Raw genomic sequence first — 26,680 nt, forward strand, 5'->3', positions numbered from 1 at the left:
CACTTAAAGGTCTCCCAGGAGGAATGGTGCCACCCATTGACTTGGGGTTGCAACTCTAATTGAATTGAGAAGAGAGAGAGAGAGAGAGAGAGAGAGAGAGAGAGAGAGAGAGAGAGAGAGAGAGAGAGAGAGAGAGAAAGAGGTATTGATTGGGGAGGGGAAAAGAGAATCACTGAGAACAGCGTTCTGACTTCCTTAAAAAGTATTCTTGCCCTACCTGGTTATGATCAGTGGATAGAGCATCAGCCTGTAGACTTAAGGGTCCTGCATTCAATTCCAGTCAAGGGCACATGCCCAGGTTGCAGGCTCGATCCCCAGTAGGGGACGTGCAAGGACACCAATCAGTGATTCTCTCTCATCATTGATGTTTCTCTCTCTCTCCCTTCCTCTCTGAAATCAATAAAAATATATATATTTTTTAAAAGTATTCCTTTCCCAGGAGAGGGCCAGCTACCCCATCATTACTGCAGGCCATGCTTAGATAAACCAGGAAAGGGATGAAGAGGCCTCATGTGTATTTTTGTTGTTGATTTCTAAAATGCAGAAAATAGATACAACTAGTATTATTTTAATATTTTTTTAGTTTACTGATATTTGTCTTATGCCTAGCATATGGTCTGTCCTGGAGAATGTTCCATGTTCACTTGAAAAGAATGAACACTCCTTGGGCAGAGTGATCTGTAGCTGTCTATTAGATCTAACACACTTATTGTGTTGTTCTACATTCTTGCTGATTTTTTGTCTAGTTTTCTATCAATTATTGAGAGTGGAGTGTTGAAAGCTCTAATTATTATTGTTGAATTATCTATTTTTCTTTTTGTTCTGTCAGTTTTTGATTCCTAAATTTTGAGGCTTTGTTGTTAGGCATAAACTCACTTATAATCCTCTTATTTTCTTGACATATTAACTCTGTTATTATAAAACTAGAGGCCCGGTGCATGAAATTTGTGCATGCAGGGGGGTTCCCTCAGCCCAGCCTGCACCCACTCCAGTTGGGGACCCCTTGGGGATGTCTGGCTGCCAGTTTAGGCCCGATCCCTATGGGATCGGGCCTAAACCGGCGGTTGGACACCCCTCTCAGAGTCTGGGACCACTGGCTCCTAACCACTCACCTGCCTGCCTGCCTGATTGCCCCTAACCCCTCTGCCTGCCTGCCTGATCACCCCTAACTGCCCTCCCATGCCAGCCCGATCGAGCCCCCAACTGCTCTCTCCTGCTGGCCTGATCTCACCCCCAACTGCCTCTGCCTGCCTGTTCACCCCTAACTGCCCTCCCCTGCCATCCTGATCTCACCCCCAACTGCCCTCCCTTGCCAGCTGGTTGCCCCCAACTGCCCTCCCCTGCTGGCCTTATCTCGCCCCAAATGGCCCTCCCCTGCCAGCCTGATCTCGCCCCTAACTGCTTTCCCCTGCCAGCCTGATCGCCCCTAACTGCCTCTACCTGCCTGATCACCCCTAACTGCCCTCCCCTGCTGGCCTGATCTCGCCCCCAACTGCCCTCCTCTGCCGGCCAATTTGGTTTTGATTGGTCAGCTTCTATACCAGTCAGTGTCAAAAGATCCACCTCCTAAGCAGCCATTGGCTCCTCACAGTTGACCCAGATTTGGTTCTGATTGGTCAGTTTCTATGCCAGTCAGCGTCAAAAGATCTGCCTCCTAAGCAGCCATTGGCTCCTCACAGTTGACCCAGATTTGATTCTGATTGGTCAGTTTTTATGCCAGTCAGTGTCTCTGGGCCTATCAACAGGGCCTAATCAGAAAGGCAGTGCTGGTGGAAGCCTGGAGAGAAATGGGGAGGGCACCTCAGGCCCGGTGGGACTGATAGAAGTGCGGGGGTGGCATGGAGGTGGTGCCTGCACTTCTGATCACTTGCACACTGTGTTTTATGTGGCAGTGGCTGTGAAGGGTGCTGATCGGAGCCTGCAGGCAGAGCTGAACCAGCTCATGCAGCCATTGCTGCGGTGACCCAGGATTCAGTGCCTCAGTGCTCTGAGGGCAGGTTCCTCCCTCAGGCCTCCCTGGAAATAGCTCGGGGAGGGCACCTCAGGCCCGGTGGGACTGATGGAAGTGAGGGGGTGGTGTGGATGTGGTAGCTGTGCTTCTGATCACTTGCACACTGTGTTTTATACCACAGCATGTGTCAGCGGCTATAAAGGACGCCAGGGCAACCCAGCGCTGACTGCAGGACTGACTTCCAGTTGGTCAGCCTTCAGTCATGATCAGTCATTACAACCCTGGGCTTTTATTATTAGGATATCCTTTTAGTTTCTAGAAATATTTCTTGTCCTAGATCTAATTTATCTGATATTACAGTAGACACTCCAGCTCTTTTATGTTTCGTTTTTATAGTATGTCTTTCTCATTTTTTGCTTTCAATTTGTTTGTGTCTTGCAATGTAAAGTATGCTTTCTGTAGACAGCATATATTTGCATCTTGTTTATTTAGTCTAACAATATCTGCCTTTTCATTGGATCATTTAGACCATTTATAGTTAATATATTTTTGACATTATATTCATATTTTCCACTTTGCTATTTGTTTTCTATATGCCCCTTGTCTTTTTTATTCCATTATTCCTTCTCAACTACCTTTTCTTGGTGTTAAATAATTTTAGTGTAGCATTTTAATTCCCTTGTTGATTTTTAACCTAAGGATGTTTTAGTGGTTGGTCTAGATATTATGATATGTATTTTTTAAATGATCATAATCTACTCAAGATTAATAACAACTTGATTCCAGAAAAATCTAGGAACTTTGCTTTACAATGACTTCAATTTTTCTCCCTTCTTTATGCTGTTTTGTGTGTGTGTAAATTAAGTGTTATAATTATTGCTGTATACAAGCTTATGTTTTCAAAAGATGTTTAAGAGATGAAATGAGAAAGTACATTTATCAATTTTTATAGTAATCTACATATTTTCCATTTTGATGTTCTTCATTTCTTCCTGTGGATTTAGTACATTCTGGTATCATTTCCTTTCAGCTTGAAAGACTTCATAAGGCAGGTCTCTTAAGAACATATTCTCTTCATCTTTGCTTATGTGAAAAGTCTTAATCATGCCTTCACTTTTAAGGATAGTTTTGCTGGATGTAAAATTCTTGGTTGAAATTTTTCTTTTAGCTTTTTTGGTCTCTGTTATTTAAGATGAGAAATCAGACGTTAATTGTATTGATGCTCTCCTGTAAACAATGAGTAATCTTATTCTTATTGTTTACAAGATTTGCTCTTTAGCTTTAATGGGTTGACTATGATGTTTCTATGTATGGATCTCTTTGCATTTATCTTATTAGAGATTCATTGAGTTTTCATATAATTTGGGAAAGTGTTCGCTATTATTTCTCCAAATAATTTTTTCTGACTCTCCTTTCTCTCTCTCTCCACTCTTTCTGGGGCCCCTGATTATATGTTTGTTGGTATGTTTATGTTACCAACATGTCTCTGAGTCTCTGTTCATTTTCGTTCAACTTTATCTCCCCTCCCTCAGATTGGATATTTTTTTAATCTATCTTCAAGTTTACTAAGTTATTGTTTTTCAACATCTTGAGTCTGCTTTTAAGTTTATTCTTTTTTGTTGTTATCCTTACCTGGTAATGTCTCCCCATTCACAATACAGACCAGGCAAAGGGACTGAGCTGAGGTATATATGGGTTGTAAGTTCATTCTTGAATTTTTGTTTTAGTTATTGTATTTTAACTCTAGAATTTTCTTTTTCTTTTTAGAGTTTTCATCTCCTTATTAAGATTTTATATTAGTAGATTATTTTTTGCTCTTCTTTCTTTTAATTTCTTAGACATGATTTCCTTTAGTTCATTGAACATTTTTAGTAGTTGCTTTGCAATATTTATCTTCTAATTAAAACATTTAGGAACAATCTCAGTTTCTATTTACTATTTTTGTTCCTGATTATGGGTCATACTTTCTTTTCTCATTATGCATTGTAATTTTGTTATTGCTATTGTTGGAAAACTGGACATTTTTATTACTATATTGTAGCAACTCTGGGTTCTGCTTTTTCCCCATGAAGATTGTTGTCACTGCTCTTTTTCTCATTGTTTAGAACATCTATGGGGTAAAGCTGTGAAATCTTTCTCTTTCACAATGTGACACTCATGTGTCTTTTAGTTATTTTTTTATTCTTACTTTTAAGCTTCTATCTGCATAGCTTAGTGTCCAACCAATAATTGGACAGATTAAGTGCAAACATATCAAGCCCAGCATTTTGTCAATTGAGTTGTGTGTGGGAAGGCGAGCACATTCAAATTTCAGGTCATTGTTTTGTCTGTTCTGGCTTTTGCTTTCTGCTGGGTCCTTTTGCATCTCCTATATGCCTGCTCAGAACTTCAGGGTTGCCGAAACCGGTTTGGCTCAGTGGCTAGAGCGTCGGCCTGCGGACTGAAGGGTCCCGGGTTCGATTCCGGTCAAGGGCATGTACCTTGGTTGCGGGCACATCCCCAGTGGGGAGTGTGCAGGAGGCAACTGATCGATGTTTCTCTCTCATCGATGTTTCTAGCTCTCTATCCCTCTCCCTTCCTCTCTGTAAAAAATCAATAAAATATATTTAAAAAAAAAAAAAAAAAAAAAAAAAAAAAAGAACTTCAGGGTTGATCAGCAGTGTGTTAATATGTTAGGCCCTCTATGATCTTCACTATTCATTCACATCTCAGCCAAGAACATGCTTGCCCCAGCCATGACCTCATGCTAGTAGAGACAATGGCTCTCCCTTCTTGTCTGCTGCCAAAGATCATCACTTCCATTGGCAGTGTCACTGGCCATGGCATCACCTACTGCTCCCAATCAACTGAACCACTTCAGCCTGAGCAGTCAAGCTACCAATCCACATGGTGACCTTACCCTGGCAGAACCTCTGTGCTGACCAACCTGGAGAGGATGGAAAGGGCCCAGGGCAATAACAACACTGCTCTGAGCTAAAGGCAGTGTTCTTAGCATAAACATTTCTGATATTGTATATGCATTTGGTCAGTTTTCAGAGTGTTGAAATGGTCGTTTTTGTAAGTTTTTTCCACTAGTTCCTTTTGAGGGAAGAGTATTTGCCAACCTCCTCACTCAGCCATAGCCAAAAATACCTTCTGTAGTTTCTGATGTCCTTTTAGATCCATGGTGGTGCAATGACTCGCCAGTGTCATCCAGCTTGAAACTGGCTGAGCCAGAATTCTAGCTCCATTTTCTATCTATCTGTCTTTTCTACTATAGCGTGGAGCTTGGAGAAGACTCCATTGAGTAATGAGCAAGGAAGCTGTCTTAGTTGGCTCTGGCTTTTATAACAAAATACCATAGACTGCGTGGCTTAAACATTAGACATTTATTTCTCATAGTTCTGGAGGCTAGAAGTCCAAGATCAAGGTTCCAGCAGATTTATTCTTGGTAAAGGCCTTCTTCCTGGCTTGTAGACAGTCACCTTCTTACTGTGTGTTCATATGGCCTTTCCTTAGTGCATGGAGAGAGAGATCTATTTTCCTCTTCATAGAAGGTTACTCTCATTGTGAGTGCCCACCTTCAAATACCATTACATTGGAGCTTAAGGGGTGGAGGTGAAAAAGGCACAAACATTTAGCCCATAACAGAAGCTACCCCAGAACTTTCTCTTGCTGCCTTGAGGCCTAGCTAGTTTCATTGGGTCCTCATATTCATCAAAAGCCAAACTTCAGCCCAGCCGGTGTGGCTCAGTGATTAAGTATCATCCCATGCACCAGGAAGTCACTGTTCAATTCCCAATTAGGGCACATGCCCGGGTTGCAGGCTCAATCCCCAGCAGGGGGTGTGCAGGAGGCAGCTGATCAGTGTCTCTCTCTCATCAATGTTCCTATCTCTCTATTCCCTTTCCCTTTCTCTCTCTCTAAAAAAAAATCAATAAAAACATACTTTTTTAAACAAGAGCCAAACTTCAAAGGGAAAGAAACAAAGAATATGTTCCAGCTGTGGCTGCTGAGGCCCAGGGCCTTTCCTCTTCTCACCATTAAAATGTGAGCTGAGAGTAAACTTCCTTCCTTCCTTATAGCCGCCCTCCTGAGGGGCGCTGCACTCCATCTGTGGGTAGCCCCCGAATTATAACTTTGCACATTTTTTGATCTGTATTAAAGTTGTAACAGTCATTTTATTTTTTTCCAGCTACTTCTGTTAAATTGTCCAGCAGAGAAGGATAACATTTGCTTTAAGATCCAGGGATTTATAACTGCCCCCATACCAGAGTATTATCTTTTGTGCCAAAGGCAGGACTAATATACTAGTATGCAAACGTTGGAGCCTGCAAGGATTTGCCTAAGTCTCCAAAGAGTAGTCTGAGCTTCCCATTCTTGGAGTGACAGATGCTGCCTTGGAAATAACCGCAGAGCAGTCAGCAGGGGGCAGGGTCTCATGGGGAGAAAGTGCTGAACTGCTCTGTTAATGTGCTGTATGACCCTAGGTATTAGGGCCAAGTCTCTAATGATACAGGCTGTTACATATTGAGCACTTACGATACACCAAACATTATGTAAGGAGCCTTACATACAAAATCGGCTATTTCATCAGCTATGGTCTCACTGATGGTAATGTTCCAGATTTCCTGGATGTCTTCCTCAGTGACTTGTGCAAGACCTCCAGCTCAGTCATTGTCTTGCTCAGGGCTTTCTGGAAGACTCTAAGGACCTCCCATGTCCTTAAGAAGTCAGCTCTGGGTTCTTTACATCATGCTCCTTGTTAATATTCTCTGTGCCTATAGGCCACTGGGAAGGTGGCACCATGCCTCTGCCCTTAGAGCTGGAGTCCACAGACCACCATACTTCTGTTCAAGGGACTGTCCCTGAGAACTCCCAAAGCTGCAAACCTCAACCTGTCACACTGTCTGCAGTGCACCGTAGACATTGTTCCCTAGAGAAAGAGGGAGGACTCTAGACCCAACTCTATGCTAAACCTTGGACCCTAAGTTCCAAAGCAGCACTGCTTGGGTCCAGAATATAATAGCTCCTTCAGCTTCTCCATAAGGCTCAGCGCTCCCCTGGGTGTCCTTTGCTGTACAACACACTACCCCAAATTCAGTCGCTTACAATATCAGCTGTGTATGATTTCTCACAGTTCTGTGGTTTGACAGGGCACACTGGGGGTCCTGATCAGGGTCTCTCATGAGGCTGCAGTCCTAGGGTGGCTGGGGCTAGAACATACGAGACAGCGGTACACTTATGGCTGGTGCTGTAACGGTGTCACTTGGAAGTCTGGCACCTCTGTCTCTCTGAGTGGTTTTTCTGCCTGGTTAGCTTGGACTTCTTTTCGTGATGGCGGGATGATTAATTCAATTGGCTAAAGTAGTCACAGGGCCAGCCAAGAGTCAAGGAGAGAAAAAACAAACCCCACCTTCTGATACAGTTAGTGTAAAAATTTACAGCCATCCTCAAGGCAGTATCATCCCCCAGTTCTTGAGGCTATTCCCAAGGAAACTTTTGTCTTTGTGAGCTCTCTTCTCTCCCAGTTAATCAGCTGAGCAAATGAACGTCGGTGACCCTACATACACAAGCTCAGGTTAGGCTCAGTGGGAACCACTCCACTGATCTCATATGTGTCTTCCTTCAATCCAACATGTTAGGTTTTGTTATTCTCCAATTTGTAAATGAAGGAACTAAAAGTCAGAGAGCTTAACTGATTTGAAGTGATGGCCAAACCAGGATTCAAACTCAGGGCAGCCCAACTCCAAAGGCCAGAAGCTCTTTTTGCTACCCCCACTCTGATTCTCATCTCTCTGGGTCTCAGTCATCTCCAATGTACTTATAAAGTGAAGTGAACAGAATGATTTTTAAGAACCATGACAACTCTGAAAGTTTCTAATTCTTCCCTTCCTACCACCTTCTTGAAGACATGTGTCTCCACCTGCTGCTTTTCTGTAGCTGTGTTGACAAGACTTAACATCACAAGATTTGTTTATAACTATCTGGTACTATTTTTTTGAAAATCCAAATGGCCCTCATGACAAGATCCTTCAAATTCCTAGTGGAAGAGCGTTAACTTTTAACAGTCCTCCCAGTCTCATTACCTCCCTCCCCCTTGAATACTCCTGAGAGCCTGGAGATATCAAGGATAGGAGTTTTCAGGTTATCACTCCCTTGCTTAAAAGCTTTTCATGGCTCCCCCATTGCCGACAGGATAAAATCTAAACTCTTAACCTGGCACACAAGGCCCCTCTAAGTCTGATCTGCTTCTCTAGTCTCATATTGCCACCCTGAGATACTTACAGTTTCCTGTAGATAACGTGTGTCTGGGCCTTTTCGTCTTTGTCTAGAAGGCCTCCCTCCACCCTTTCTACTCCCAGTTAACTCTTACTCATTCTTGAAGTCACAGTGTCTATATATCATAAGGAAAGCTAGGCCTAAAAGTCTGCCTCTCTCCTCCCAGAGCGCTCTAGGCATAACATTGTCATCTTGCTTCATACTTTATGTTGAAAGTAACTCGTTATTTATCTCTCTCCCCCGAATACTATGAATTCCCTGAAGACAGAAATTGTGTTTTATTCCTCTTTATAACACCAACTTCCTGTACCAGCTCAGCGTCTTGCACAGAGCAGGCATCCAGAGAGTGGTTGAAATGAACACAGATCAGAACAAGATGTAAACTCCATTAGGGCAAGTCTCCATTTGTCTTATTCATCACAAAATCCCCAGTGCATAACACACAGCAGAAGCTCAATAAATATTTGCTACTTGTGCTGTTCCTTCTGCCTTTAATGAGCCTCCTCATTCATTGCATTATGTCCAAATCCTACCCATTCTTCAAGAAAGTATTCCAGTTCTCTATTTCCCACAGTTCCACTTTGGCCATGATGGAGTAAATGGAAGTGAACCAACCATCCTATCATAAACAGTTGTAAAAATGAACAAAATATTTAAATTTACCGTGTTCAGATATTGGACAAAAGACAACACAAAACTATGGACTCTAAGAGAAAGAAAATACGCAATATGAAAATCCAAATGGCCCTCGTGACAAGGTCCTTCAAATTCCTGGTGGAAGAGAGTTGTCTAGAAGGCCTCAGTTGTCTAGAAGGCTGGTGGTTGCCCCAGCTCTCAGTCTAGAGGAATTTTTTAAAACTGCAGGGAAGGAGAGGTCTGACAAAGCACACCCTTCTTACTGAGTGTAGGGCAACTGACAAATCTAAAATTGGTGGGACAGGGTAGTAATGAGAAAGAGTCCAGAAATCTACATAGAGATTCTCTTGAGTCTCTGGAAAAATCCTAAGCTTCACATACATGTCATGAAGCTGGACAAAGAACAGCTACTTGGGGGAGAACAGCTACCTCTACCAGGAATAAGACAACTGCCTGCCACTGCTCACACAAGGCTGAGAGATGGATTGTTAAGTTTCAACCATCCAAAATAGAGGCATCAGCTTCTAATAGAGACCCCCAAAATGTCATGCTTTAGGAATAAGGTTACTCTAACAATAGAGTACGAGGTAGTTTAGGCCTAATCTAATGAAGCCAAAATAAGCCTTGAAAGGATCAGCTAACCTGCCTACCTAAACAAAAGCTCAACATTTTTAAAAGAAATAAATAAAAATCCAGACTATAAACATTCTAGCTTTTGTAATATGCAGTGTACAATAAAAAATCACCATATATGTAAAGAAGGTATTTATTGGGCCCATTAATAAGGGGAAGATAAGTCAACAGAAACACATAACAGATTATGGAATTAGCAGATAAGAACTTTAAAACAGCTACTATACATATGTTCAAGAGTTAAAGAAAAATATGAACATAAGGAGTGAGCAAATAAAGAATTTCAATTAAAAAATGGAACCAGATGGAAATTCTTGAAATGAAAAAGAAATAACATCTGCAATAAAAATATCACTGATGGATTTAATAGCAGATTAGACACTATAGAAGAAAAGATCATGAACTTGAATGTGCGGTAATAAAAATTATTCAAGCTGAAGCAGAGGGAGACAAGAAAAAAAAGATTCAAAACAATGAAAAGAACCTCAATGACCTGTGGGACAATATCAAGGGATTTAACATGTAATTAAGAGTCCATTTGACATGTAATTAGAAGTTTTTAGGATCAATGAAGGTGAAATAAGAGAAAGATGAGGACAGTAAAAATAATTGATGAAATAATGACTGAATTTTTTCCAAATGTGATATAAACTCTAAACCCACAGATCTGAGAAGTTCAACAAACCAAAGGAGAATGAACACAAAGAAAACCATAATAAAAGTTCTGGAAGTCAATTATAAAGAGAAAATCTTAAAAACAACTAGAGAAAGACACAAGTTCCCCCCATTTTCCGTGATTTGTTTTCTCCATCTGTAATGCTCCCTCTTCCTCCGGCTTCCCTAATACCTTTTCTTCAGCTCTCCTTTTACTCTGCTTTGACCATAACTTTGTGGCTATGCCTCATCTTCCCAACAGGATTTTGAGCTTTTTGATGGCTAAGAATCCATCTTGCTTGAGGCTGTCTTGCCAATAGTTGTTGCTCAATAAATGTTTGTAGAATGAATGTATGAAGTACATGAGTGAATAAAAAGTTACACATGCTGGTTATCAAATCCTGCACCTCTAACCAATTTCTAAGAAGGAGTTGGGTCCAAGTCATTCCATAAGAGAAATACCTCCCCTTTCAGAATAATAATATTTTAAATTATAATTTATTAAGTATTCACTGAGTGGGTGGCACTGTTCTAAAGTCCTTTACACACACCTAATTAAAGTCTTACTGTGAGAAAACCAAGGGGTTAACAGTTATGTAAATCACCTCAAGTCACATAGATAGTGACTGATGTTGCTAGGATTTTCTCTCAAGGTTGATTTCAAATGCTGAGCTTTTCACTACTTTGTTCTACTCCATACTCACAACACATTTCTTAATAATAGGTTTTTATATTTTTATACTTTTGTCCATGTTATTCCTTCTGTCTGTAATGCTTTTCTCTTACCCACATGGTAAAGTTCAGTTCCTTGGTCAAGGTCACATGGGACACTAACTTTGGCAGAAAAAAAATTAGTTCACACCCCAGAAGGAAGAGCCCTTACCGAATGCCCACAGTGTTTTTGGCCAAAGGAATCCTGAGATCAGTGAGGCATGTTTTCTGTCCTAAATAAATGCACAGTCCAATCAGAGAAAGAATCCTATGACAAGGGAGATCAGTACTGGAGAGAAGGAAGTCTGGGGACTTGGACGGCCCTAAACCAGCCTGCAGTGATCAGGGAAGGCTTCCTGGAAGAGGTGATAACTGAGATGAGTCAAAAGGATATGAGGACTGGCCAAAGTATAAAATACTGTGACAAGAAAAAATCCACTGTGCCTGCATATAAGGACACAAAGGCAAAGAAGCCAGAATCTCTTAAAAGCTGTTCATCCTCCCCATTCTCTCTTACCAGCAGGTTTTTTGCAGGTCTCAATTCCTATTCTTTCTCTAAGAAAAGTCTGCAGTAACTGACTCCTGCTCAACACATAACACAGGGAATTAAATTCCTTTTAAATGGATCTACTTTAAGAGTGAGAAGTTAATGGCTCACAATTTTTCAAATTTAGGGAAAATCCATAGTTGTCCCAGCTTTATAGCTTGGTATTATTGGATAATCAAACACAACTATTTTCTCAAAATAGAACAGGATTTCCTCTGCCCTCCACCCCCCTTTCCCTTCCCAGCTGCCTCCACAGGCAGGGGCAGAGGGAGGGGGAGCCAGTGTTTTGCCTGAATCCAGGCCCACATTGCTCTTTTTATTCTAGACTGTATAATTGGTTCTTGCAGACAGAGGTTAATTTCCCACTGTGAATTCCCTACCAAAGTAGCAGGAGTCCTGGGGGAAACCAGAAGAGAAATTGCTTCCAGGTGCCACCTGGTCTCCTTGCAGGGCTGTGAGGAAGGCCACGTCGGGAAGCGCAAAGAGCAAGGGCTTCGGAGGTTCACAGACCAGGGTTTGAGATGAGCCGCTTCCTAGCCAAGTGCCCTGGGGCTGAGGGTCTAACTCAAGGCTTTAGTTTGCTCCTCTGTAAAATAGGAATATACCACCCTCTTAACCATGGTAAGAGATATAACAGACAGCTCAATGCTATGGGAACAGGCACTCAGCAAATGCCCCTGCCTCTTGGTTGCTAGGGACAATCCTGTCACCACCTCTCTTCCTCCGGGAACTCTCCCTGAGATATTCAGGTAACCTGCCTTCCACGTGTTTCCTCTCTGTCAATAATAGGTAAGAATGTAACGAATACTTTTTTTAATCTCAGGAGATGTGAAGTTTAAATGAGAGAATAGATGAAGACATTTTAAATCTCTGCATTGAAATATTCTACCAGTATTTCTTAGCAGGGCTTCATTGACATTTTGGGTAGGACATTGTTAGCATCCCTGCTTCCAGGGTTTTGAGTACCAGCAATAGCCTCCTTAGTCATTGTAACAACCAAAAACCACCTCCACACAACTCCAGCTACAACCGACGCGCACGCGCATGCATACACACACACACACACACACACACACACGCATAAGCACTCACACACCACACTTCATCCGAGAAACCACTGCCCTGTGTGACATACTGACCTCACTGGTCACAGTGTGTCATCTCTGTGTCCTGTGTCTTAAAAGCATTCTTATAGAGCCATTGTTCAGATGGGGAGCATTATTTTAAATGTGTAATTATTTTTAATATCTTTTTTTAAATTATACACGTAATACATGGTACTTGGAAAAGTAAATCAATAGAGAAGTGTGACAAGTAAATAAATGAACATCCTCAGAATTAACATTTTAAACATTTATACTATATTTTATTATAAAAGTAATAAAACCACATGGTTAAAAATTCAAACAGTGCTAAAGGGTATACAATGAAAAGTAAGTCTTTGGCATCAACCCCATCCTGTCATTAACAATTTTATATGTATATTTCAAGAAATTTCTATACAGAATCATATGTGCATATACCTTTTGAAACCGCATAGAATTATATACTCTATTTGCTGCTCTTCAAGTTGTTGTTGGTTGATTTTTACTAAATATTGGATGTTGTAGATCATTCCTCAGCAGCAGTTTTAGATCTCCTTCTTTTTTTTAAAAAAAAAATTTTACTTTAGAGAGAGGGAAGGAAAGGAACAAGCGAGAGTGAGAGTGCACATGTGTGCGCACGAGAGAGAGAGAGAGAGAGAGATCAAGTTATTCCATTTATTTACACATTTGTTGGTTAATTGTTGCATGTGCCCTGACCAGGGATCTAACCCACAACCTTTATGTATTGGGAAGACACTCCTACCAACTGAGCTACCCGGCCAGGGCTCTTCTCATTCTTTTTAATAACTTCATGAGATTTGTGGCATGTAGGGCCCCAGTTGTTTCTGCATCTTTACTGTTGCAAACAGGGCTGCAGTGTAGACTGCTGTCAGTGCAGCAGGTGGTCCCCTCCATCCCCAGGGGATCCACTCCATCCCTGGTGCATGCTTGAAACTACGGAGTGCTAATTCCTACACACACTGTTTTTCCTATGCATACATACCTAGGATAAAGTTTAATTTGTAAATTAGTCTCAGGAAGAGATTAACAACAATACCTAATAAAACTTAGGTGAATGTGGTCTCTTTCAAAATACCTTGTTGTACTATACTTACCTTTCATCTTCTTGTGATGATGTGAGACGATACAGTGCCCACATGATGAGGTGAAGTGAGCACTGTGGCATAGGCATTGTGACGTAGCATTAGGCTACAGCAAAGGTTACTTGAATACAAGCACTATGATACCTCCACAGTCAATCTTATAACCTAGACAGCCGCTAAGTGACAAATGGCCGGGAAGTATCTACAACGTGGAGATTTCGGACAAAGGGTTGATTCACATTCCAGGTGGGATGGAACTGGATGGCATAGATTTCATCACGCTACTCAGAACAGCGCAAAATTTGAAACTGATGAATTGCTTATTCCTGGAACTTTCCACTTAACATTTTCAGACCCTTGAACCAGTGTAACTGAAAAAGCAGAAAGCAAAACCACAGAGAAGCGGGGACTGCTACACCAGGTGCAAGGTCCTATGTGGTCCATGGTAACAAGAGAATGGAGATTGAGCAGATTTGGGAGATCGCACCCAGGTGACCCCAGGCTGAGCAGGAGAGACTGGAGAGGCACCTGGCGGGAAGGCAGAATACCCGGGTTCCAGACTCAGCTTGGCCACTGTCACATGGGGTCCTTGAGCAGGTCTCTTTGGGCCATAGTTTCCTCAGCTCTAAAATTAGGAGGTGGGACAAAATGACTTTTACACCTCCAACATACCTGTGAGTCTAAAACGGTGAATAGAAGTTCTAAAATGATACGTGGGTCCAATAAATGGGATGGAAATATCATCATTTTCATCCTCATGCTGGGCCAGGGCTGCATTCATCAAGCACTGCCACTTAGGAGAGAGGGAGCATTCAGGGAGGGTCTTCACGGGACAGACAGGAGGACTGGAAAACCCCTCTGAGGTGAGTGAAGAGCTGGGGTTGTGTAAGCTGCAGATGAGAAGACGGAGCTGCACGTTAATTACTCTGCATGGCAGGGCTTCTCTAAAGAGAGTTCTTAACACCTGTTCTTCATGTTCTCAGAAGATGAAGCAAAAGAGAAGGAGCTGAATTGGGAGCAGCAGAAGTTTGAGTGGGTTGGGAAAAGATTCATTTGATGATTAGGATGTAAAAAAGGTAGAAAGTGCAGTTGCTACCAAAGAAGACTGTGTGCATCTCTAACTCTGGATACATTCGAACGCAGTTCCAACATCTGCCTGGAGACCGAACGACTGGGCCAAAAATATTTCTAGATCTATTCTCACATCCTGTGATTCTTCCAGTCTTTAAATGCTAAGTTCTGATCAACATGTAACCCCTGGTTAATGTGAACAGAATCAGGCAAATTTTGACAATAATGATTAACATGCTAATGAAGAGAGTTGATATTAAACACAGCTGAATTATTGATATGCTCTGAGCTCCCATAGGGCTAATTTATTAATAAGTTACAGATTTTTATTTCTTCTTTGCAAAATTTGACATTATTCACGTTTAGAGGATTAAGGTTAGGAGAATACAACTAAAGTATGCAATGACTGAGGTCTAGGCCTTAACTGTGTGCATAACAAGCACAAAATAAAATGTTAAAGGCAATCGTATAGGCCAGTGAACAAATAAACACCAGGTTTGTGTTGAGAAACAGCCACCACAATTGTAGCCTTCAGGCAAGATTATTGGCTTTGTGATTCCTTTAAGCTTTAAGCATATCTGTGAGGCCTGTCATTTAATCCAAATGACCCTTCTCCTACTACTAGTTTTCAATTGCTATGTAAGAAATTACCCCAAAATGTAGCTGCTTAAAACATTATTTCATACAGTTTCTGTGAGTCAGGAATTCACAAGCAGCTTTCCTGAATGGTTTGACTGGGTATCTCAGCCAGGGTGACAGTCATCTGAAGACCCGACTGGGGCAGGAGGATCTGTTTCCAAGATTGTAAGCTGTCTTACCATCAGATCCCTCATCTATCAAATAGCTAATTGTACCTACATCTAAGGGTATTATGTCAATGAGATAAAGTAAATGAAGTGCTCCACACACTGCCCACATTAAAGGAATTAGCCTGTGATCATAACGACTGTTTTTATTACTTCAAGTACTTTTATATTCACCATATTGTCAGCTATGCATTTTTATTTGAGCTCCTTGAGAATTTTTTGAGGAATCACATGCATACATTAAAGTGTTCAAGTATACTTAAGTGACAGATTACAATGTAGCCATCCCTGTAGCAATAATCCAGATCAAGATATAAAATGTTTTCAGTAAACCCTCATGCACCTGCTCACCCTGAGACAGCCACTATTGCAACTTCTGTGAATATTGCTTAGTTTTGCCTACTTTTGAATTTTATAGCAATATACAGTACATAATATCTTTTATTAATTTATTTTTCAATTAAAGTTGGCATACAGTTTTATATTGTCATTTCAGGTGTACGACATAGTGATTGGACTTTTATATAACCTATAAAGTGATCACCCTGATAAGTCTAGTACCCATCTGACACCATCTATACTTATTACGATATTACTGACTACATTCCCTATGGTGTATTTTATAGCCCCATGACTATTTTTATACAGGCAATTTGTACTTCTTAATCTCTTTACCTTTTTCACCCATTGCTCCAACCCCCGCTCACATCTGGCCACCATCATTTTGTACTCTGTATCTATGAGTCTGTTTCTGTTTTGTTTGTTTATTTGTTTTTTAGATTCCACATATAAGTGCAATCATGGTATTTGTCATTCTCTGTCTCACTTATTTCAGTTAGCATACCTTCTAGGTCCATCCATGCTGTCACAAATAATAAGATTTCATTCTTTTTATGGATGAGTAATATTTCCTTCTATATATGTACCACATTTTCTTTTTCCATTTCTCTTTGATGGGCACTTGGGTTGTGCTTCCATATCTTGGCTATTGTAAATAATGCTGCAATGAACATAGGGATGCATAGATCTTTTCAAATTTGTTTTGGATATCTTTAGATAAATACCGGAGGTGGAATTCCTGGGTCATATGGTAGTTCTATTTTTAATGTTTTGAGGAACCTCCATTGTGTTTTCCATAGTGGCTGCTCCAATCTGTATTTCCACCAACAGTGCATGAGGGTTTCCCTTTCTCCCTATCCTTGCTAACACTTGTTGTTTGTTGATGTACTGATGATAGCCATTCTGACAGATGTGAGGTCTTATCTCATTGTGGTTTAAATTTGCATTTTCCTGATGGTTACTAATGTTGAATATTTTTTCATATGTCTAGGACATGTGTATGGCCTCTTAGGAGAAATATCTAGTCAGGTCCTCTGCCCATTTTTAAATTGGACTGCTTGGGTTTTTTATGTTAAGTTGTATGAGTTTCTTACATATTTTGGATGTTAACCCTTTATAGGATGTACCATTGCCAAATATTTTCTTCCATTTAGTAACCTGTCTTTTTGCTTTGTTGATGGTTTCCTTCACTGTGCAAAACCTTTTTAATTTGATATAGTTTTGTATTTAGCTTCTTTTCCTTAACATAAATGAATAAAAAATCAGTAAGATTCATCCATATTGTTGCATTTACCTATTGCTTATTTTAGTTGCTGTGGAACTTTTCAATGTATTAATATACTACAATTTATTTATCAGTTTATCTATTGATGGGCATTTGGATTATTTCCAGACTCTTATGAGGGAAGTTGTTATAAACAGCAGTTATTATATTATCTCACAACAGAATAAACTAAGAATATGAAAGTACCTAGAAAGATATGACATGATGGCCAGGAAACCATAAAAAGTTGTTGCTGCTGTTATTATTGTTACTATCATTATTCCTAAATTTTATTAAGCTTTTTCTATGGGCCAAGCATTACACTGTGTGTTCTTTTTCATATTTAACCCTACCAGAACTCATATGAGCAAACATAATTATATTCATTTGACAGTTGAGGATACTGAACTCAGAGAGGTTAAGTTATTTGCTTAAGATCAAACTGACAGTAACCCAACGAGCCAAGATGAACTCTGCCCATTGACTCCAGAGCACGTAGCCATAAGCCAGGAGTCAGGGGACCTGCACTCAGGTCCCCTCATCCACTTACAGCGTGGCTGTTTCCCACGTCATCTCCCCATGCTACAGCCCTCTCGTCTGAAAACCAGGATGGCCCCACTTACGACCATAAAGGGATAAAACTTTTATGAGAATAAGAAATAAAATTGCTTTGCTCAGTGTCTGGCATACAGGGTTTGATTAATATCAGTTTTCTTTCTTCTGAAAAATTAAAAATCTTAACTGTTAGAGATGTTTCTTTGAGTTTTAAAGAACTTTCAAAAATCTTAATTCATTCCTTCAACTAACAGCCAAATCAGAATTTCCTGAGAAACTCCAAATTTTCATCACATTTGCCTGCCCCAATATTTCTATGTCTCCATTTGAGGAGGACAAAAGCCCAGAAGAAAAGAGGGAGTTGATCCTAGTGTATCCAAACTGAAAATCTAGTTTTCTGAAGGGTTGGTACCCTCCTCATATACCCTGAAGGGAGACCAGGGACTAGGAAAGAAAGGAAAGGCTCTGTCACATGCAGAGTGTCTTCTGAGTGCAGGCGGGAGGAGCACAGGGCTGGTGCCCCTAATTTGTCTATATGCGCCTCTGTGCTGGCCCTCAGACCCAGAGGGAGCCTGGAAAGGCCTGATAACAGGAAAACAATTCAGGAGGTTGGCTGCTCGTCCCTGAACCCAGAAGCCATGAGAAGAAAGACGGAGAAATACCAGTTAAACATTTTTGCATGATGAGAAAAAAAACAACAGCAACATAAACAATGTCAAAAAAAAAAACCTGGAAAGATATTTGCATTATGTAAAATATATTAATTTATTTAACATGCACAAAGCCTTATCATCAATAAATCAGAAAAAATAACCCAATAAGAAAAAAATGTGCAAAGATGTATAGTAATTCAAAGATATAGAAATAGAAATATCTGATAAACATAGAAAAACATAGAATAGAAATATCTGATAAATAGAAAAACATAGAATAATAAATGTTGAAATGATTTTAAGATATTTTACATCTATCAGATAAGCAAGGATTCTTTTAAGGTTTTATTATTTAATTACAGTTGACATACATTATTAGTATTAAGTGTCCAGCATAGTGATTAAACAATTATATAACTTATTAAATAATCACCCCAATAAGCCTAATACCCATCTGACATCATACAAAGTTGTGATATTATTGACATACTAGAGGCCCAGTGCATGAAATGCATGCACTGGTAGGGTCCCTAGTGGCTGCCAGCTACCAGTAGGGTACTCCCTCACTTCCCCCTGCTACCATCAGAGGGGACCTCCCTCCCATCCCCCAGCCGGCCATGTCCCCTAGTAGAACTCCCAGACAAGGGGACAATTTGCATACTACGCTTTTATTATATAGGACTAGAGGCCTGGTGCATGAAATTCATGCACAGGGAGGGGTGTATCCCTCAGCCCAGCCTGCACCCTCTCCAATCTGGGACATCCCTCTCACAATCCAGGACTGCTGGCTAAAAACATTTGCCTGCCTGCCTGCCTGATTGCCCCTAACTGCTTCTGCCTGCCAGCCTGATTACCCCCCAACTGCCCTCCCCTGATGGCCTGATTGCCCCTAACTACCCTCCCCTGCCGGCCTGGTCACCCCTATCTATTCTCCCCTGCTGGCCTGGTTTCCCTCCCCCCCCCCCCCCGCCGCCAACTGCCCTCTCCTGCAGGCCTGGTTGCCCCCAATTGCCCTCCCCTGCAGGCCTGGTCACCCCCAACTGCCCTCCCCTGCAGGCCTGGTCACCCCCAACTGCCCTCCCCTGCTGGCCTGATTCCCTTTAAATGCCCTCCCCTGCAGGCCTGATCCCTCCCAACTGCCCTCCCCTGCAGGCCTGGTCCCCCTCAACTGCCCTCCCCTGCAGGCCTGGTCCCCCCCAACTGACCTCCCCTGCCAGCCTGGTCCCCCTCAACTGCCCTCCCCTGCAGGCCTAGTCAATCCCAACTGACCTCCCCTACAGGCCTGGTCCCCCCAACTGCCCTCCCCTGCTGGCCATCTTGTGTCCACATGGGGGCAGCCATCTTGTGTGTTGGAGTGATGGTCAATTTGCATATTACTCTTTTATTAGATAGGATTCCCTGTGCTGTACTTTACATCTCCATGACAATTTTTGTAACTGGAAATTTGTACTTCTTAATCCCTTTTACCTATTTAACCTGGCCTCCCTAGCCTCCTCCCATCTGGAGATCATCAATTTGTTCTCTGTATCTATGAGTTTGTTTCTTTTTTTGTTTGTTCACTTATTTTATTTTGTTGTTGTTTTTTAGATTCCACGTGTAAGTGAAGTCATATGGTACTTATCTTTCTCGGTCTGACTTACTTCACTTAGTATAATACACTCTTAGTATAATATAATCCCTCATGTTGTCTCAGATAGCAAAATATCATCGTTTTTCTGGCTGAGTGACATTTCATATATACCACATTTCCTTTATCCATCTGTCTATTGATAAAAACTTAGGTTGTTCCTATATCCTGGCTATTGAAAATAATGCTGCAGTGAACATTGGAATGCATATATCTTTTCAAATTGGTGTTTTAGATTTCTTCAGATAAATACCATGAAGTGGAATTACTGGGTCATAGGCAGCTCTGCTTTTAAATTTTTGAGGAACCTCCATACTGTTTTCCACAGTGGCTGCACCAATTTACAATCCCACCAATAGTGCACAAGGGTACCCTTTTCTCTACATTCTTGCCAACACTTGCTTTCTGATTTATTGATGATAGCCATTCTGATGGGTGAGGTGATATCTCACTGTGGTTTTGATTTGCATTTTTATGACAATTAGTGATGTTTAGCATCTTTTCATGTGTCAATTAACCATCTGTATGTCCCCTTTGAAGAAATGTCTGTTCATGTCCTCTACTTTTAAATCAGATTGGGTTTTCTTTTTTTTAAGTTGAGCTGTTATGAGTTTTTTTTTATTTTGGATATTAATCACTTATTAGATATACTGAATAAGAGAAGAAATTTGCAAATTTCTTCTCTCATTCAGTAGGCTGCCTTTTTGTTTTCTTGAATGTTTCCTTTGCAGTACAGAAGCTTTTTAGTTTGATGTAGTCCCACTTGTTTACTTTTGCTTTTGTGTGTTTGCCCAGGAGACATGTAAAAAAAATTGCCAAGACCAATGTCAAACATTGCCTATATTTTCTTCTAGGAGTTTTAGGGTTTCAGGTTTTACATTTAAATCTCTAATACATTATGAGTTTATTTTTGTCTATGGTGTAAAAATGTGTTCTATTTTCGTTTTTTGCATGTACCTGTCCATTTTCCCAACACTATTTATTGAAGAGACTGTCTTTTCTCCATTGTATATTATTGCCTCTTTTGTCATAGATTAATTGACCATATAAGTGTGGGTTTATTTCTGGGTTCTCTATTCTGTTTCATTGATCTATATATCTGGTTTTTATGCCAGTACCATGCTGTTTTAATTAGTATAACTTTGTAGTATAGCTTGATGTCAGGTAACGTGATATTTTCAACTTTGTTCTTCTTTCTCAAGATTGCTTTGGCTAATCAGGGTCCTTTGTGGTTCCATATAAATTTTTCGATTATTTGTTCTAGTTTTGTGAAAAATGCCATTGACATATTAATAGGGATTGCATTGAATCCGTATATTGCTTTGGGTTTTATGGACATTTTCACAATGTTAATTCTTCCTATTCGTGAACATAGTATATCTTTTCATTTATTTGAATTTTCTTTAGTTTCTCTCTTCAATACCTTATAGTTTTCTGAATGCAGGTCTTTTATCTCCTTGGTTAAAGTTATTACTAAGTATTTTTATGCAATTTTAAATGTGATTGTTTTTCTTAGTTTCCCTTTCTGATAGTTCCTTATTGGTGTATTAAAATGCAACCAATTTCTGAATATTAATTTTGTAGCCTGCTACTTTATTCATTTATCAGTTCTAATAGGGGTTTTTTTAAAGGGCTCTTTAGGGTTCTCTACATATAGCATCATGCCATCTGCAAATAATGACATTTTTACTCTTCCTTTTCAATTCAGATATCTTCTATTTTTTTTCTTCTCTGATTGCTGTGGCTAAGACTTGCAGTAATATATTGAATAAAAGTAGTGAATATGGACATCCTTGTCTTGTTCCTGATCTTAAAGAAAATGATTTCAGCTTTTCACCATTAAATATGAAGATAGCAGGAGAAACCAAGATGGCGGCATAGGTAAACACCTAAACTGCTGCCTTGCACAACAATTTCAAAACTACAACTAAAAGACAGAACGGACACCATCCAGAACCACAGGAAAGCTGGCTGAGTGAAAATTCTACAACTAGAAGGAAAGAGAAAAGCTCACAGAGAATTGGAGGTACGGCAAAGGGGCTTTGTGCGCGCAGAGAGGAAGGGCGGCTGAGAGCCTGGCTGACTTTCTCTGGCGGAAGGGGGAAAGAAGCCCCCGACCGCACTGAACCCCAGTTCTGACTGCACTGAACCCCAGTTCCAGGCGAGCCCCTGGGTACCCACGCTCTTACGGGGGGAGTCTGGACTCTCGGGCGGAGACTCGAGCTGGGAAAGGCAGAAGTCTGAAGGCGCACGCGGGCCAGTGCGCACAAAGGCTGCGGAGGTTGCCACAGGCTTTCCCTAGTGGAAGGGAGTCAGAGGATCCTGACTGCACTGAGCCCCAGTTCTGACTGCAGTGAACCCCAGTTCCAGGTGAGCCCCTGGGGACCCACGCTCTTGTGGGGGGAGTCTGGACTCTCGGGTGGAGACTCGGGAGCTGGGGAAGGCGGAGGACTGAAAGTGCGCACGCGCGCCCGTGCCAGTGCGCACAAAGGCTGCAGAGGTTGCCACAGGCTTTCCCTAGTGGAAGGGAGTCAGAGGCTCCTGACGGCACTGAGCCCTAGTTCTGACTGCAGTGAACCCCAGTTCCAGGCGAGCCCCTGGGGACCCACGCTCTTGTGGGGGGAGTCTGGACTCTCAGGCGGAGACTCGAGCTGGGGAAGGCGGAGGACTGAAAGCGCACATGCGCGCAAGGGCAAGGCTGACAGGAAGCCAAGACTGAGACTCCACCCCATCCAAGCTGAGCACAGAGGCTATTGCAATTTGGCAAGTCTAATCCTATAAGGCTGTCTCCAGCACCGAACTTCTCCCAGCATAGACACAGCTGATCCTTACAGCCAACTGGCCCGGAGGTCAATTCTTCCCAGTGATACCAACAACAATAAAGACTTAATTACAACAAGGCTGTACACACAGTCCACAAAGGGGTGCACCAAGAGTGTCCACCTCAGGTTAACTGGGGAAGCAGACCCACTGGGCCATATTGGAAACCTAGCACAAATATCTACCTTACCAACTCAGAGAATCAGTGAAAATGCGGGGTCAAAGAATCAGATCACAAACGAAAGAAATGGAGGAAAACAAACGACTGGATATAGAATTCAAAACCACGGTTATAAGACTTTTTAAGAATATCCTAGAAAAGGCCGATAAATATAACGAGACCCTCGAAGATATGAAAAAGGACCAACTAGAAATTAAACATACACTGACTGAAATAAAAAATATTATACAGAGACCCAGAAACAGAATAGAGGAACACAAGAATCAAGTCAAAGAATTGAAACACAAAGAAGCAAAAAATACTCAACCGAAAAAGCAAAAAGCAAAAAAAAAAATCCAAAAAGTTGAAGATAATGTAAGAAGACTCTGGGACAACTTCAAGTGTACCAACATCAGAATTATGGGGGTGCCAGAAGAAGAGAGAGAGCAAGATACTGAAAACCTATTTGAAGAAATAATGACTGAAAACTTCCCCCACCTGGTGAAAGAAATAGACTTACAAGTCCAGGAAGCCCACAGAACCCCAAACAAAAGGAATCCAAAGAGGACCACACCAGGACACATCATAATTAAAATGCCAAGAGCAAAAGACAAAGAGAGAATATTAAAAGCAGCAAGAGAAAAACAGTTAATTACCTACAAGGGAGCACCCATACGACTGTCAGCTGACTTCTCAACAGAAACTATGCAGGCCAGACGGGAGTGGCAAGAAATTTTCAATGTGATGAATAGCAAGAACCTACCACCAAGATTACTCTACCCAGCAAAGCTATCATTCAGAATTGAAGGGCAGATAAAGAGCTTCACAGATAAGAAAAAGCTGAAGGAGTTCATCACCACCAAACCAGTATTATATGAAATGCTGAAAGGTATTCTTAAAGAAGAGGAAGAAGAAAAAAGTAAAGAGAAAAATTATGAACAACAAATACATATCTATCAACAAGCGAACCTAAAAATCAAGTGAATTAAAAACCTGAGGAACAGAATAATCTGGTGAATATAATAGAATCAGGGGCATAGAAAGGGAATGGACTGATAATTCTCAGGGGGAAAGGGGTATGGGGGTTTCATGAAGAGAATGGACAAAAATCATACACCTATGGATGAGGACAGTGTGGGGGAGGTAAGGGCAGAAGGTGGGGTGGGAAATGGGTGGAGGGGAGCTATGGGGGGAAAAAGGAGAAATAATTGTAATAATCTGAATAAAGATTTATATAAAAATAAATAAATAAATAAATAAATAAATAAATAAATAAATATGAAGATAGCTATGGGTTTGTCATATATGCCCTTTATTTTGTTGAGGTATATTACCTCTATCTTCACTTTGCTGAGTTTTTATCAACGGTGGAAGTTGAATTTTGTCACATGGTATTTCTGCATTTATCAATATGATCATATCATTTTTATCCTCTATTTGGTTTATGTGGTGTATCCAATAATTGATTTGTAGATGTTGAACCAACCTCCCATCCCAGGAAAAACAATCCCATGTATATATACTTTAGAGAGAGAGGAAAAGAAAGGGAGAGAGAGGTAAAACATCGATGAGAGAGAAACATGGATCAACTGCTTCCTGCATGCCCCCTACTGGGGGTCAAGCCCACAACCTGGGCATGTGCCCTGACTTGGTTCATTGGTCAGTGCTCAACCACTAAGCAACACTGGCCAGGCTCATCAATGTTTCTATCTCCCTATCCCTCTCCCTTCTTCTCTCTCTAAAAATCAATAAAAACGTATTCTTTAAATGTGCCAACCTTAAAAAAAAAAAAAAAAATTCCGACCTTTAAAAAGGATTCATGTTTTGACCACTGTGCTAGGCTGCCCTCATTACTGTTACTATTATTGACATTAGTTGCACAAAACATTTATTGCTGCATTATTATAGAACTTTAGGCTCACTCTGTCATCTCCCCAGGCCTCAATTTTCTCATGTGTAAACCTACAGATAGGTTTAGAGGAGCTTTGCTCTTTTTAAGCTTCACAGAGGAGTGATTGGGAGCTCAATCTCTGACCAGAGTCAGCTCCCTGGGGCCACTCCCATCCCAGCCAACTATGTGACTTTGACCAAGTTGATTGGCTTGGCCACTGTAAATTTTGGTGTCCTCATCTCTAATGTGGCTAATAAGAGTTAGTACCACATAACATCGTTGTGAGAATAAAAATGGACGTATGTCTATGCATGGTTTGTTACAATGTCTTGCAAAGAGAAATTTCCCCATCAGTGGTAGCTATCATACTCATTGTTGTTATTAACTAGTTCTCTCTCTTGCATGAAAGTCCTCTCAGAGCAAAATACTCCATTATTCAGGCAGAAAGCCTGAGGGAAGTTTCTTTCAGAAAATCATATAGACTTGCAGAATGTACTCATTTAACCTTCTTTGAACTTTTCTCCTCTCATCTGCTGAATGGGGGTAATAAAGAGAAACTCAGAGTGTTGGTATGAAGATGAAGAGGAATAGCATAAATCAGTCTTGCTGGTTTTCATTACTGGAACTCTAAGAGAGTCTAGAAGGCAGCCTGTGTAACCATGCTACTTTTCAGTTAAAGAGACCCAGAGAGGCTCAGGGACTTGGTTCAGGTGGCACAGCCTACTTGCTACCTGATGCTGGGGCTTAGAGCCCAGGAAGGAGGGCAAGCCACAGATTCTACGAGAGGCCTACCCAGCATCTGAACCTCTCTCCCACTCTACTCCAGATATACCCAGCTATTCATACTCATAGCTCCCCACCTTTGACCTCTGCACATGCAGTTCACACCGCCAGGAAGAGGAAACCAGCCCACCCCTGTACACACACATGCACATAACACACATACACACACCCACAATGCCTCCTTTATCTGGCCAACTCCTGGTTCACCTTCAGGCTTCTGCTTAAACATCACTTCCTGCAGAGAGTTGCTCTTCCTGTGCCCTAGGGCTTCCTTAATTCAGGGCCTGTCCTCTGGGCTCCCCACTCTCATAGCACTGTCTGGTTTGCTGGACCACTAAATTGGGACTTTTCAAAGGCAGGCAAGACCCAATCTCATTTCCCTCCATAACTCCATTGGAATGCTGGTGGGAGACCCCTGTGGGATCGCTGAGAACTAAGCAGGCACAATCTGATGGGCCAGATGCTCCGGAAGGGTGCTTGGCCTTCTTCCCCAAGAGGGTGGCACTCCCCTCTTCTGACTAGTCTAGGACCTGTGACAAATTACACAGAACCTGACACCCGCCTCAGCCTCACAGATTGCTGGGCTCTGGGAACTCAGCATGTGGGAACATCCCAAAAGTGTTTCCTACCCTGAAGGCACCTCTCTCTTGCCTCACTTCCCCAACCACGTGAAATCTGAGGCCAATGCAGTTCATGTGTGCCAGCACCGAAATCATGGGTGCTGCTTCTCAGGCTCTGCCCAAGAAATGCCTAGGGAGCTTTCCACTCTAGCTTTGCCCAGTACCCTCCCTCTAGAAAGCAATAAATGCCATCTGCCAACAGGGATCAGAGTCTGCTAGCCAAGGCTAGGTATGAATTCCTGGGCTCGGGATGTTGAATGGCTTTAACTTCTAAAATGCAAACTCTTTCCTCTCCAAATGAGACTTTTTGGTTAAAAGAAACAAAGCCAGCCAAAACCGGTTTGGCTCAGTGGATAGAGCGTCGGCCTGCGGACTGAAAGGTCCCAGGTTCAATTCCGGTCAAGGGCACGTACCTTGGTTGTGGGCACATCCCCAGTAGGAGGTGTGCAGGAGGCAGCTGATCGATGTTTCTAGCTCTCTATCCCTCTTCCTCTCTGTAAAAAATTAATA

The 26,680-nt window shown here is 41.5% G+C and overlaps 1 protein-coding gene across 9 annotated transcripts in view; it reads left to right on the forward strand.

Moving 5' to 3' along the window:
* Positions 1 to 26,680, forward strand: part of TENM4 (teneurin transmembrane protein 4) — a 2,454,724-nt gene that overhangs the window by 2,130,043 nt on the left and 298,001 nt on the right. The gene's annotated exons all lie outside the window — the stretch shown is intronic.

This window comes from Plecotus auritus (genome assembly GCF_963455305.1).
Source record: "Plecotus auritus genome assembly, chromosome: 9".
Classification (NCBI taxonomy): domain Eukaryota; kingdom Metazoa; phylum Chordata; class Mammalia; order Chiroptera; family Vespertilionidae; genus Plecotus; species Plecotus auritus.